We start from the raw sequence: 16687 nt of genomic DNA on the forward strand, positions 1-16687 counted from the left end.
AGAATGACAGTGGACTGTAGAGGTCTGTTCACCACAAGATTTTAGCACTTACATTTTTATGTGATGGGGAAAGATGAATGTTCCAGTGGTCACGCAATGCATTAAAATATAGTTAAATATAGTTAAAGCAACAATAAAAACAAATAAGTACTAACAATGTGTGCTGTTGAAATAAAACGTCGGCCTACTATGTGCAACAGTATACTAGAGAGAAAAAACATTGTGAATCACTGAACATCTTCTCTCTCCTGCTCATTTGGCAGATTCTCACAAGCCTCATACCCTCTTCCTGTGTTACACTGCAAAGGACTGGATCCTTTGCAGTGTAACACAGGGAGAGCAATCTTTAGCCTTCTGCATCTTCTGTGCTTTTGTCTTCTCCTTGTTACACCACTACGCATCCTTACTTCTCACCTTCTCCTACAAATATTTTCATAGCTACCCACAGAATTTTGACAGTGTGATGAACAGTTTTGCACATGATATTGCAAACAATGACATATATTTATTTTAGTCTCAAAGGCATTAACAGTATTTGTCCACCTTTTTTCTGTCATTTACCTGAATTTCCCAGAACATTTGCAATGACTAACGCTCTTCCTGATGTGCACAAGTACACTGTTTTGAAGGATTTCACATATGGTTTTGAAAAGCTAAACTGGCATTTAAGATTGATTAAACTACAAGTACAGGCATATACTTGTTTAAAGGCAAAGTATGAACCCTATCATCATTTCTCAGTTATGTAATTACTGCCGCCCTTCTTAGTGGTTGTGGAGGTTTTACACAGATGCAGACAGATATGAATACGGTCATTCTTAAGTCATACTGTGATTCATAGTCGCACTATGTCAAATATAAAACCATGCTTTTTTAAGTACCTTTAATCCAAATAGTGTCTTCTCAGCCGAAAGTCTCTGGTTTCACGTCTGACAGTTCACTTTTTGAGAGTGACAGGAGATGACAGCAGGCTGCTATTACCTCGTTCTCATAGACATGGCCTCGGCTGCAGACATGTCAGCCTGTGGCATTTTGGGTGGAATTGATGATACAGTTACACATGTTCACATATGTCTCGGGGAATTAAGATGCATCTCACACTCTTACTGTCTTTCTGGGGTCGATGTCATACTTGGCCTCTTCGAATGGCCCTGCCTGTCCACAGCTTTCTGCATTTCACACTTTGGATTATTGCTCACTTTGTGTTTCACGCTGGTACATCCTAATATATCAACCAGTGGCTCCACTGCCACCCCCCCTTAAATAACTCAGTTTCACTGTAGCTTGTTTTAGTCCATCTTTTTTAATGACCATGGCCAATTGGATATGTTCTGTTGGCAACTGTCTAGCTCCTCTCAAACACTGGACTATTGTGAAGAAGCATAAAAAAGAAAGTTAAGAAGGCCCTTTGGATATTTAACTGGTATGTGACAGTAAATTTGTTTCATGTGACTAACTGTCTACTGATTATATACTGGTTGTATAATTCTATACACATATGTTATGTGTGATTATCAATGCCTGTATATCTGTTTTTCTACATTTATATATATATTTGTATATAAGGCTAATCGCATTGGCATTTTTTTTTTTACAAATTAAATCTCAGACTGCTGGGTTCACAGCTCCCTGGAATCATTTGTTCATCTCCATAAAACAGAACCAAAAAAATGATAACACCCTAAATCTTTCCTTTACTAAGAAGAAGCAGCAAAAGTTGCCAAGCGGAGCGGAAAAACAACATTCATTGCCTATATGATGCATATCAGAACTACTTATTGGATGGTTGAAAGAAAATACCCCTAATAGACCTTCTTTTATTGGCAGAACAGAAAGATCAGAATTAAAAATCATTCTTGATTTAATATGTAAGGCACTGTAATTGATTCAGACTGTCAAATCTAAAAAACTTGTGAAAAATTGAGAAATAACTGTATAATTACACTATAATTAAAATGTGCAAATTTAATTGCTCATTTTACACACTGCATCCTGTCATCTGTGTTCATTGATTAAACCACATCAGTTGAGAATGACCAATATTCAGTTGCACGTTTAATTCAAGGATAGTACTGGTATTGGTTTAACTTGAGTACATGCGCTCACATGCTGGCATGAAGGAAGAGGTAGCGAGGTCATAAAATAGGGAGGAAGTATCATAATCTCTCATTACATCATTCATGGAGGTTATTGCAAAGGCATAAACCACAGCTTCAGGAAATGACTTAACAACTGTCATAAAAGTCAGTTAAATACTGCTCTCCCCACTGCAACTCCTCTACATTTCTGATCAATATATGTTGAAATGACAACGATGTTGTTTTAGTCTTGCAGCAATTTCACTAAGAAATGTATTGAAAGTGTTTTGGTTTTAGATGAAAACTTTATAGGGTAGACTAATTTACAAGACAGCCACAGTTATCATCGTTTAACTTCTTCAACTGATATTTAAAATAACTGCTTTCAAGAATGACCCGTCCATGATTCATTTTGCACTTTCATTAGAGTGCATTCAAACCAGCTGCGGAAGAGTCCTGTTTCAAAATAAAAGACCTGAAAATCTGTGCATACTGAGTTAACATGTATTATGTGTAATCAAGACTATTAAAACCTGCTATGATTAAGTCATTTATCCACATCTCAAGGAACTTCTAAAATAACTTTCCACAGACTTGTAGGTCTTAACCTTGCCTGTATTCTTCTCTCTTTCTGCCTTGACCCACTCATTGCTCTCCTGAGGTCATGTTTTTGGTGATGTGTCTTACTCTGGGAGTAACCTAAAGCTATTTTATCAACTGAAACAGACTTGGTGGACCTCCCTCTCAGTTGTGTCCCAATTATCCCTCTAAGTCTTGCGGCAGGTATCCAAAATGTCAAGCGTCTTCCATGTTATTTCTCTCGCCACTCCACTCCAGAAGTAGATTCAGTAATTAGTACCTGTGGGATGTGTCAGTGTGATCAGAGGGCGAGGGCTAAGCATGGCTCTGCACCGAAATGGTCTTTCATAACGGCTTGATGGTTGCATTGTTCAGACAGGGATTTTTGTTCGATAGAGCTCCTGAATCTTGACGTTACAGCAGTGTCAGCGGTGTGCAGGTATGGAGTCCTGGGCAGCTAGTTTATTGAGATGGAGCTTAGTGTTCTCACAGCCTTGAAGTGTTGCATTCCCACAATTAGGAAAAAAAGTATGAGTTTCTTAAAGTTTTAAACTACAGTCTAATTCTCCTGCTAGGATAGAAACTGAAAGGTGAACAATCAGACCTGGACAATAATCAGACACTTTTTGTTAATAAAACGGTTTATTTTTGTGGTTAAAAATGACATTTTTTTCTATCATCAGTCATGTCATCGTATCCATTGGTGGGAGAGGCCACCATAAGCGTTGGTTGCGCCACCATGTTGGTTTCAAAAAAAGTATATGTATTTAAGTAATCCCATACATTGCAATACTACCGGTAAATGCCACCACTATTTTCACTGGCCTGTAGCACCTGTTTGCTGGATAGTCAAACTAGATTTGAAGTTTCTTCCCAGCATGCATTTACATCATTTGACAGTTTTGGGTGTAACAGAAGTTTCATACATGGTCTCCTTTCTACTAAACTGCATGTGTCTAAATGCCAACTTTTTTCTATAATACAATGTGGACAGGCATTTGAGGAATTAGTTTGAGCACTGCACAAATAAGTCATATTTAAAGATAGGCAAGTATACCTCTAATTCTTTTGTCCAGAAGGATGCTCATTACCAAATATGTTTATTTAGATGGGAGCAATAGCATGCACTAAATAATTTTATTATAATTATATTTATTCTCGCCAACTTCATTTCTAATTTACAAAAGATTAATATATTAATATATAAACAATTATGTCTTAGGTAGAGATTCCCAGTGTGCACCATCAGAAAAACAAATGTGACAATGATCAATAATGATGTTGAGGGACATTTTGAAAGTACAAACCAGTACAATTCTATTGATGTCTTTAATTACATTGTTTCCACTATCCTTGTTTTCACCCTATGAACTTATGAACCCCATATGAAGTACTTCTTCTATTACACCTAGCTTTTTAACTTGCCTTCTCTCTACAGGGAATAAAAACACCTGTAAACTTTTTTCCATTTTAGTATGGTCAGACAAGTGTGATGTGGCACAAAACACAACATTACATTATGAGCAGAGTTCACCTAATTTCAAAACCTCACAATCATTATTTGAGTAGTTTACATTATTTCAAGTGCATAAAGACACAATAAATAGCAGCAGCCTGTTATCTAAACTCAAAAACAATAACTATTTGAATGAACATAAAAGAAATCATGAAAAGGTTTTCCACGTGATTAAATTGCTTTATTTTACCATTATGCAATTCTGTTATTCCAACTTATTGTACTTGAATTGGACCAACTTAATTAAGTTTGAATTAAGTTGATCCAACCCATGCAAATTACATTAGTCCAACAAAAGTACTTAATGCAAATAGAAAGCCATTTACTAACATGGAAATCCTTTCCATGATTATTTTAAGTTCATTTAAAGAGTTATTTTTTGCAGTGTTCAACAAAGTCAGAGTCTGGTTAACATAAAACTTGTCATGTGCGTCTTATTTTCCTCCAATTTAATGGATTTAAGACATAGCTGTCACTCCATCCATCCCCTTGGTCGCAGGAGCCTATCCCAGCTGTCACAGGGCAAGAGGTGGGACACACCCTGTCCAAGTCACCATTATATCGCACGGAGACGGACAACCGTTCACTCTCACATCTATGGGCCATTTAGAATCATTAATTAACCTAACCCTACTGCATGTACCCAGGAAGACACAAACATGGAGAGAACGTGCAAACTCCACACAGAAAGGCTGTGGCCAGTTGAACTCAGGACCTTCTTGCTATGAGGCAATAGTGCTAACCGAGTGCCACCGAGATGTCACTTCGTAGTTAAATGCAGAATTTTTTTTTATGTTTTTGTCCCTAACAGGTTAAAAAAAAGTGCTGTGGTTATGCTTTTCTGCCACTTATAATCCCAGTGATTTTCCTGTGGTTTGAAATCTCGCGTGATCTTGTGATATCGCGAGTCCATGCAGCTAACCACTCTTGCTCGATTGCGTCATGTCATTGAAACAAGAATACATTGAACTAGTATTGAGTTGTTGAATTTCATGCAGATCGTACATGATTTAATTACATTCACCATAGAAACATAAAATTATTTTTATATTCAAGTTACAAGTTAGACTCTTGTAAATTTAACAGCCACCCAATTTTGCTTTTTTGAGTGTAGTTCCTAGGACTTTGGGTGGATCCAGAACATATTTTAAACATCACCTAAGCAGTGTCACATATACCCAGTAAAGGTATTTATGCATTTCCATTTTTTCATCTAACTTCCAAATGCATACTTTTATTCTCTTCAGTTTCAAGGTCTCGCAAATAAGAGAATAGGAAATGAAGCAACACTGGGAAGCTGTGGGAAATCGACTGATGAAGCCGCTCAGCTCAGTGTCTCAGTTTGATATAAGAGCTATTCTATGCAAAAGCACTCCCTGCTCGTTTTTTCCCCCTCTCCTCGTGCTTTGTCACTTAAAGAATGCTTGGCGCCTGTGGATTAATTAAAGTCTAAACATTAAATATTGATTGATGCATTATCAGTGGCTCACAGTCGTCTCCTCTCAGATTGATTTCCACTGTGATTTATTGTCATATTTGCAGAGTCATTTCACTTGATAACAAAGAGAAATTGCTTGCAACCTTGGTACCCCCACCATTAGCCCCCCACATTGACACGCTCCTGGTACTTAGCCCTCCTCCCATCATCCCCCACATTTCTCTTGTTTCTGTTGTCCTTTTTTAGTCTTTTTACTGATGTTTCCTCCTCTGTCTTTGATATCATCCTCAAGCCATGTGCCAAGAAGCCTGTTCTGCCATTTCTTTGGCAGCTATTTGCAATGACAGGAAAATGCAGGGACAATAGAAAATATATGCATAAGAACTAACAGTTCAAAATATTAAGTGAAGCAGAGTATGCATGAAGTGAGTACTTCTGTTTAAAAAAAAAATTAATTTTGATCACGAGAACTGATTTTTTTTCTCCACTGTAAGTGGGTAATCAGGAAAAATGTCCTAAAGTATTTAAATGTGTTATTGCCATCATTTTATATTTCATTTTTTAGGAAAGCAATAATCCTAATACAGCAGGGCAAATTTCTATTATTTCTCCTCCAGTTTTTGCTTCATTTTCATGTGCCAAACATAATTTACGATGTCTCACCTCAGCCGTCAACTGTGAACTCTATTAATTTGTAAGGGGGGAATCTGATTTATAGACTTATGAGGCCATGTATTCACATCATCATTTGTTAACCAGATATTTGCTGCCAGCTCCCTGGATGATGGCATCATCCTATTTCTCTGCAGCACACGCACACATTGTGGATACATACACAAACACACACATAAACTTAAACGTATACAAACAGCCATCATATATACCGTCTAATTAAGAACTCACTGTGTAATGTATGCTTTATTCTCTCAGCAGGTTTAAGGGCACGTTTTTGTGTTTGTAGGCATGCGTGTAGGGCTGGGAGGGTGAGGAGGGAGGTCTCTGCAGTTTTCACTTATTGACATAATGTCAAAATGTGTTTGTGTTGTTGTTTTTTTATTTAACTAAAATGTATATTTTTAGAACAAAGCCAAAAGCCCTTGGAACTTTAAAGTTCTAAGGGTTTCGGGCTTCGGCTGATACCAATTAGATTTTGTGACATTGAATTATGAGATATGGCCTAATTTGTTTTGGTTGCATCTGTTTGTGTGGATGCAGGAGTGCACAAATGTGTGCCAAAGATCTTGTGGGTTTTAATTCTCAAGCCAGTGCTGAGACGAGGGAAGCATGTCATCCAGGTCTCGCACGGTATTGTATTGCCTGTTAAATTGCATTATCAGTCATGAGGAGACTGTGTGGGAAACAGAGTTTTTCCAAATCAGGTGCTGAAAAAAAACAGAACCCATGTGATGTGAGCATGGTTCAAACCAGGCAAACACCACAGTCTCTCCTTGTCTTCTTTTGAACTACATCTGTTTAAAGAAACTGTTAATGTGTTGCAGAATAAATTACTCCATCAAAGTCATCTGACTGGCTTTCAAAATACAAAAAGTACATAAAAATACTTTGTTTTTAAGGCTCAAGAATAATATTTGTGCCTTTGAAAAGCTTTTGATTGACATTTAATCTGTAGGTATTTCACACTTGCCCACTAAACACACATCCTTTATTCAGAACATTCTGCTTAATCAAGATATCCCCTCTGTGTTTGACATCCATAATCAGTATGCAATGAGGCAAATTATTCAATTAACCCTAATTAACACAGTAATATTCCTCAAATTGCGTGAAGATTAGCCCCGTGCTTTGACTACTTCGAATCATGTTCGCACATGCTGTACAAGCTCGTCTTTTGTCTCGGAGCGGTTAATTAAGGCTAAATTTGCTAATTGTTCATTTGTATTATTCTTATTGGCCTGTCGTGATAAATCACTGTGCTGTAATTCATCTCGCCCCATGTACTTCATCTCTGTCTTATAGGAGCTTGCGCTGCAGCTGAAGATGAAATGTTCATTGTTAGCATCATCTGTCACACCGTAGGAGGAGAGTGATGACACAGCTGTGATTCTTCAAGCTTTACAGTACTAGGCCTCTCACCCATACAGCCGGCTTCAGCAATCATAGTGAATTTCTCTTTTCGGCACCAGTGAAGAAGTAACTTAACAAGCCACAACAGCACAAATCGACATTTAATAGTCTAGTCAAGTGCTTCTTGAGCTTGTGTACTTGTTCATCTACTTCAGCTCATCTCAGTGGAGTTTAAACTTGATGTTATTTAACACAAATAATTATACTATACCAGATGTTGTTGTGTTACATATGTTTTGAGCTGGCATTTGTGTTTTTGGATTAGTAGAAGCTGGGTGATTATTCATCGTTTCCACTGCTTGTCTGTTACTACTTTCAACCACTTTAACCATTTCCAATTCACTGTTCCCTCGCTAACTAGTTTTCACATGCTCACTTGTAACCTGTGGAGTTTCTGACTCAGGCTGGAAACCTATTTGACTGTTTAAATTCCATCTTAAAAATATTTTGACCCTCAAATCATAATCTCTCAATGGTCAACATTTACATCGAGCTCTCATCTGTAATCAGGCGTCATTTCAAGCTGATTAACAAAAACTGCTCGCTTCCATATTCTGACATCACCGTATGATGATATCCTGCCACCCCTCTGGATAAAATCCTCCAGTTGTTGCTGTTTGCAGGAATTTACTCTGAGGCCACTTTTAGATAAACATAACCCAGTGTCTTCTCTATTCTGTGGTGAAGCAGTTCAATAACCTCTCATCTCTCTACCCCGCAGTCTCTCCCTACTGCATGTATTGGCTTCAGCCTCGACCAATCGTCTTATTGATCCCAAATGAAACTCTGAACTCATCAATAAGGTCTTAATGCGAGTTTGTTGTTCAATCACCTGGCATTTAAATCACCCCGCTCAAGTCCCACAAGCTATCCGTTTTCTGTCATACGCTGCACGTCTCACCAATTTGCTTTGTCATTTTGGGAGGAGTATGCAATTATCATAAATATCTCCCAGTGCTCACTTTGTCAACCCCACTGTGCAGCGTGAGCACGCCTGTGAGACTTCAGGAGTATGCCCCTTTTTATCTTCTTTGTATCCCACGGTGAAAATAGGTGCCTCTCTCTTACCACCAGTACTTACGATGGCCTATTCTTACACCTTAAATGAGGTTTCAAGAATGTCACAAATGAAGTCAAAGTGCAACCCCATTGATTAGGCTGGTAATTAAGATGTAAATGTGGTTGTGGGCTGGTGAGCGATCACACCTGTGATAACAGCATAGTGCTGTTAACATCACCAGGGGTCTGACTGCCATGCAGTGCACTGCCTTATCAATGTTTGGGGTGATCTTCTGGTTAAATATAAGCTCCGCTCCTAATTCATGCTGTTTGCTAGTCTTGTGCTGCCAATGGCAGATACTAAACTACAAGGTAATGACAATTTTCTCCAGTGGGTGCAACTCTCCAGATATCAACTCTGTGAGAGGTGGTTCTTACGTTAGCCACCTGGTTAAACAAAGGACCCCTGGAAGACATTACAGTCCAAGGGAGAATAACCTTAACTGCCAAAAGCAATTAATGTAGAAGAATTTGTCATGGTGACACATTCACAACTCACACTGACAGAACAGGCTGACATATAAGGGCTTTCAGTGCAGTGTAAGGGGACAAAGCAAGGCATACTTAAGAATGGATTAGGTGTGAAATCTCAAATTAGGTCTATGAGAAATGTGTACATTAAGTTACTTATTATTCTGTCATCGTACGAAGTTCTGCAAACAGCTCTGCCTTTGCAACACACGCACAGACTCTGTGATGTGCTTATACACTGCATCGTTTCTCTGTGAAGAGCAGATGTGAGTGTAGTGTGAATTTAGGTAGACCAGGCATGTGCAGCCGCTGGCAGTCCTTTAGGGTTCGGGCACTCACACTTCAGTGTTAACAGTTTAGCTCCAGTGCCAGGTAGAGAATGAATGACACGGGGCAGGGTGGCACATCCTTGGAGATGTTTGTCAGGAGATGTCCCTCCCTTCTGCGTGTTTACACTCACAGGGGCCACACTTGGCTGTTAGCGGGGGAGAAAACTGGGAAAACAGCCGTCTTGTGAGAGCCAAGACTCTTACTGTGAATATTAAAGAGAGACAGAGAAGGAGAGTGAGGGAGAGAGAGCTATCTGGACAAAACAAAGCTGGGTTTGGAGAGCCCGGAGCACATAATAAGCACGACTCTTTCACTGCACACCCAGGGCACTGTGGAAAGTGGGGAGGCCACTGAATGGGAAAGGAAGTAATAAAAAAAGCAAACTTCTTTGAAAAGAGTCCTGTGTGTGTGTGTGTGTGTGTGTGTGTGTGTGTGTGTGTGTGTGTGTGTGTGTGTGTGTGTGTGTGTGTGTGTGTGTGTGTGTGTGTGTGTGTGTTTACATTTGTCCTTATCCATCTGAATGTGTGCAGCTGTATACCAGAGTGATGAGAATGCATACCCTATCTGTAGTAGGGTTTTTAGATATGAGATGCTCAGTTCAGTTCATTTTTATTTCAAACATTTCAAACATGTGCCTTCACAGTCATTACAAAATATCATTCCATTATTTGTTTGAAAAGGAGTAGGCAGAAGTATTTATTTATTTGTCCCTACCTCAAGTTGCTAGATCTCTGAGAAACAAAAAGACTGTAATTTTTATCTGTACCAAAACATCATTAAAGAATATGGAGTGAACCTCAGTGGGCCTCGTGAAAATGTAAGGCAAGCTGTGTTGTGTCCCCTTGCCAGACGCTTTGATGGGAGTTTGAAAAGCACCAACTCACCAAACAAGATGAGCCAGGAGGTAGGAGAAAAAGTAAAAGGGCAATGGAGTTTGATGAGAGAGTCTGATTGCCATTCTGTCTGACATGCAGTCTAAATGAGCTAAGAGAGCAGGAGAGGGACTATTTGATTCCAGCGTACGCACACACACAAACACAAATAAGGGCACTGAAGCGTTTTTCATTATTACATGGATTTTTTTTTTTTACTTTTTCATTTTCTTTTCATACCTTGTTCGACTCCATAGTAAATTAAATTTATTGACGTAATTCTTATGTTTTATATCTTCCTTTGCAAAATATGAAAAGAAAATAGTAAAAAGAAAAAAAGAAGCAAGAGGAGACATAAATAGGGGAGAAAAGAGTGAGTCGTGAAGAAAAAGGAAGTGGGGAAGTGGTGGCAGTCCTATAACTTGACTGAGTTTACCCCTCAAGGTAGTCTTCTCGCTTGTCATCAGGGAACTGACTTCTCTGATATCCCGTATCCGACTAGACTTCCACAAGTGGGGTAAATAAAGAATGACAAGCCCTCCCCCTTCACCTCCAGGCAGATTTCACTCCTCTTCCCCTTTCCAGTGCAGACGTGGTGTGCAACAACAGTGGAGCTATAACGAAATGCCATCTAATTTCAGTTCTACTCATTGACAATAAAATGCCATATATATGCAGCACTTGCAGAAATTTTGTCCTCTACATATTATGTGGGTAAATAAACACAGAGATAAAAACAGAGATACATACAGTATCTCTGTTTTGTTTTGTTTTTCAGTCTAAAGCACACAGGCATACACACAAACACCAGCTTAAATTTAGTTCCCTCTCGTGTGGTCACAGGAAGCTCAAGAGCACACATGCAAACACATAAGAAGACCTCACATAGAGCCTGCAACACTTTTCCTCCCGACAGATTCCTCATTTTGAACCACTGAAACCCCAGTGCAGTCTCATGTGTGTTTGTGCTTGTTTTAAAGAGCAATTAAGTACAGAAAGGCATCATATTTGGTGGTGATTTCTTTATTGGGAATATATAGAGAAATATAAAGAAAACAGGGCACAATCTGAAGCAGTCATTTAATGAATTGAATGTTGCTAGCGGTGAGCTTAAATGCCGCTTTGAAAGCACTGTGCACCAAAGTGAATTGCTCTATTCCAGTCAATCAATCAATCAATGCATAAACGAATGAGGATATTAATTTAAGAAAAAGCTGAACAAAAAGGATGAAAGGGGGACGAGACAAGATGCAAAGTACGTAGGAAGTTAAAAATTTCATTGACTGGAGAAAAACTGACAAGAAATGCATTTCTTTAGGTGGCCTTAAAATGAAAGACTTAAAATGGGACTATAAATGAATAATTTAGCTAATGCTTCATTAATAGATGCAGGCTGGTAATTTGAACACAAAGCAGCAATCTAAAGGAGTGAGATCTTTCTCAATACACCCCTGACCAGCACCACCAGTAGCTCTCCCAGGTGCCAGACAGTGAGTCTGAAGGCTCCGCCCGGCCTCCACTCCCATTTCTTTCCCTCTGTGGCTCCAGGCCGGTGAGGGACAGGCTGAAGATCAATAGCTTGTGTTTGCCTATAGCAGTCACATTCCTCAGCCAGGACACTGATGCTAACTATCAATAGCAATAAGAGGCTGTCTGAGACACAGTTAACTGCTGGCCGACCAACACAGCTGTCTGGCGGCAGTTGATAAACATCTTGTGCCCAGAGTCACTGCGAATAAACCGCTTGATATGTTTCAACTTTGTGGCTGTATTTACTGTAAGAATGTGTGTGTTTTGTTTTTTTTTTTTGTTTTACGTGGCGTGTCTGCTGGCTCGGTGGTTACCTGCACGTTGCTTTGTGTGTGGTTACATTACCCGCCCGGCTTGCTTTGTGGCTGTGACACAGACATTGCATGTGTATATTCTGTATATTCTGTGTTTACGAGCGTGTGAAGTAATGTAGGGATAAGTCGATGTGTAATTTTTAGTTTTGCTTCCAGGTTCTTAAGAATACATAAACACTCAGCTTTCGGTGGGTGATGTCTGTAATTTCTTCAAGATGTTTGGAGTGTTTGGTTCCTCTATAACCTCCAGCCTTAGTGATGTGTGTCAGTGTAATCCGGCTCCATTCTGTGAAACATCTAACCATCTAAGCATCCCTCTTCATCCAAATATCATTTGTCAATGTCATATGAAAGCACAATGTGTTTTTCAAGAATACGAAGGAGCTAAAATGGGAGTCTTGGTGGTCGTCCAGTACCACCGTGTTTGTCGTTAATGCAACTCAAGCGAACATGTTTAATCAGATACAATCAAGTGAATTTGTATGATAACAATTGAAGGATTGAACGATTGCATCACTGTGACTGAGTGTATCTATTTAGAAAAAAACTTGGGTGGACAGTAATGAGAAACAGCCATAAAGCTAATAAACTTAGTGAACTAAAGCTAAAGGTTCGTTTTGCTCAAGTGCTGTGTATATTACTTATCTATATCTATTTAAACGCCTATTTATAAATAAGAATCATCAGTTAATAATCAGTCATATCTGATGCGAAACAAACTATGATTTGAATTTGTCCAAATTGAAAAGTGTAATTAATTGTTTTTAATACAAGAATGCAGCAAGTTATACTATCATAAAGTTTTAATCTCTTCTAAATTGTGCTGTGTTTATATTTTATCTGAAACAAAAGTATTCTAGTGTTTGCAAACTATCCAAAAGGATGCAAATGTAGTTTTACGTTTGAGTGCATCCCGCCTGTAATGTTTGGTGTCCAGTTACACCATTCAGAAAGACACTGAAGCCTGGCCTCTCTCACTAATAACGAGGGGGGGGGGGGGGGGGGGGGGGGTTGAAGCTCTTTGTCAAGGATCCATTGGCACACATCTCCTAACACTAGTACACTTGTACCTGAGTAGCTACAGCTTAAACACAATCACTCACAGTGTTTGTGCCACAGATGGCTGTACCAGTGGCACATGCAAACTCACAATCACACACACACACAGAGCCTGGACATGCAGGATATGTGTGATGGACCAGTGACCTCTAGCACCTCTGCGACACCCTTGAATGTTTGCTTGTTTTCCCTCAAACAAGATGAGATTGAAAGGGGGTGTCTGTAACTGCAGCTGAGATAATGTAAAAACAAACACGGCCCATTGATATCGGGCGATGCTGCAGGAAGATGTCAGAGGGCACAATGGGGGAAAACAATCTGTGGGACAAGTGGTGGCAGGGCTGCTGGGGGACAATGGAAAGGGTTTGATCTCTTAATTAATGGAGGCTAGTCGGTGCTGCTGCAGGTATTGAATTTTAATGCAGGCGATTTTTCAATGGGATTCCTTTGGTGGCAAAACAGTGCTAAATGCTGCATTCTGATTGTCTGGAAGACAAAGAAATCTCACTTCATACTTCAAGTAAATGAACCAATAATTTCTGCTCTAGCTGGAGTGTTTTTTCTTTCCCCATAGCCCTATAATCTGATTAACTTTAGATATGTTTTTTTTTTTGTTATTGTTTTTCTGTTTATTTATTCGTTTTGGTTTTTTAGAAGACTTAATGTGGAATAACTCAAATACTGAGTAATACTGAGGTTGGGCACCCTAAACATAGCAGTACTGTTCTGTTAAGAGTCATACAGTGACAGAGTGTGTGACTTGGTAGAAGGAAAATATGGCCTTATTTCTTTATTTGAGCATGAGGCCAGCTTACAACAATCCCTTTAATCAAGCTCATAATCCTTTAGTAAAGACATCATGGTGCCATTAATAATGCCAGGCACTTGATATTTGTTCTGGGAATGAGGGGGACCATTGACTTCATCAGTTGTCATTAATGAAGAAAAGAAGGAATAATGTACTAGTTTATTTATCCTGCCACAAAATAAAACATTTTAGGGAATTTCAGCCTATGGTTGTTTGTGATTGTATTTGTTATTATTAAAAAGGCCCTTTCTTAATATTATCTCTATAACTTTTTGGTATTTTTTAATAGAGGCTCTTTACTCATAACATATGAATCAAACCTATTGTCCATGTAAGCAGCAGCCCTGTTAATCAGGGACTCCACTCCTCTTCATACATACTGGAATCACGAGACTCTGCTTTCTTGTAAAACCTTGAGTTTTGTCCGCTCTCTCTTTTTGCCATTTGTGCAACTGTTATCACAAATACTACGCGCGCGCGCACACACACACACGCGCGCGCGCACACACACGTGCAGCTGACCTAGATGAAGGCCTAATCCAGCTAGTTGTAATTCTTTAGGCATCGAGTCGAGCAGGACCGTGAATAGAAACCCACCACGTGTTGAATAAGCAGAAAAAAGGGGGCTTTCTAGTTAGAAATACAGAGTGTGAGGATCACTAACAACTGCGCTTTGGTAGATTCCTCGCTTTAACTATCGCATTATGCGCTCAGACGTGCAGTGTTTCTGAGCTACGTGATCAATCACGACGTGTCGGTGATAATAGTGAATGATGACACCCACGACAGACCGTCTCTGATATGGTGCGCGCAGCATTGATTGCGCATAACCGACAAATGCGCACTTTTTATGCGCCAAAGGCTTCTGTCACTTTTCTTTGAAAGCACTTTCCCCCCACAGTGACAAAAAGAAACTGTTTGATGCGCCTGTTGAATAAACGGTTATTACATTCACCGTTAACCAAAGGTTTTAATAGTTTTTTTTTTAAAAAAGGAAATATACATTAATAATTCTATCTTAATATCATTATCATTAGTATGATAAACATTTTTATGTTAAATATTTATTTTTTCCCGCTTTCTCACTCAACAGATAATAAATAATAATTCAGGCAGACACACGCCTCTGAAAAAAGAAAAGAAATAAAAAACGTTTAAGTCAGTTTAAAACTTTTTCAAGCACTGGCACTGAGTTATATCTGTTGGGTCCCCAAACTGTGTCCGCCTGTGTCATTCAGCCCATGACTGTTAACACTGTATCCTCAACCGTCCCGAGTGAATCCCATTTAAAATGTCTCCTGCTCGGCTGGGCTGCAAATCACCCTGTTTACAATCTCACACCAACACTCACATCAATTAACTGGCCATTGATTTTTCCGCCCGGGACATTACAATATTGCAGACCCCTTTTTCCTCTCCTAGCAATTTCAAGTTTCCTGCATATAATTGCACGGGCTTTTTAACTGCACGCGCACATACACATTTTCCCCTACTAATGATAATTTGCTCTTTGATTTTTTTTAGTCACAGCTTTAATTTCGATCTGGTCCCCAGGTTTGTGGACAGTTTACGCATCAATTGATACTCCCTCCCCCCAAAAAAGAAGAAGAAGAAGAAGAAGAAGAAGAAAAGAATGTTCCATTTGAAAATTATGTGTGCTGTTTAATTATTCGACCTAACGCATTGATAAAGCAGATCACTAAGGCCATCAGAGGTATTTGATTTTCCCTCTGCTCTTTCCTTTTTTCATGAATAAGTAAATAGTAAGGCTAGTCGAAACTAAAAGATATCTGACACAAGAGAGGACCAGATCCATCTAGCCTGCAGCTGCTCTTTAAATATTCAGTGAAAAATAATGGCATCCGAGGCATCACCTATAGTAACATTATTATCTTCATTTCTCAAAATCAGCCTGACTGAAAGCTTCGTTTATCTTTTTCAGGTAATAAATCTACTCGACTCAGCGCTCACAAGAAGCTCCTGTGGGATCTCTTGCCCTCTTAAGCATCCCAAGTGAATGCGCACTCCTGTTAATGCATTATTTATAATAATAATAATAATAATAATAATAATAATAATAATAATAATAATAATAATAATAATAATAATAATAATAATAATAATAATAATGTAACTTCTGTAATCCACAGGCTCGATTAAGACATCGTTTTATTTGCTTTGCCGTTATCAGCTGAAATATATTGGCCAATTGTCAATCTAATAAAAACATTTACCATTATGATAAAATAAAACATATCAACAGGCCAAACATTTAACTTTTGATAAGGACATTATGCAGTAATTCATGCCGATTTTACAACATAAACAACCCAGTGGATGGTGAATATATAAAGAAAAGTTTAGGGTTTTTTTTTTTTCCAAATGCATGATGTGAAATATAGATTAGTCCGCGTGACATGGATATGAGGCAAGCATTCGTTAAAAAAGTGTTTGGGGAAGAATTTAAAAGCTTAATTTATCCCCATTCAGATGAACAGACTTCTGTCTCTCCGCTCTTTACCACTGATCATCCCGGCGCGCACAAACC

This window comes from Astatotilapia calliptera, chromosome 1 (genome assembly GCF_964374335.1).
Source record: "Astatotilapia calliptera chromosome 1, fAstCal68.1, whole genome shotgun sequence".
Lineage (NCBI taxonomy): Eukaryota > Metazoa > Chordata > Actinopteri > Cichliformes > Cichlidae > Astatotilapia > Astatotilapia calliptera.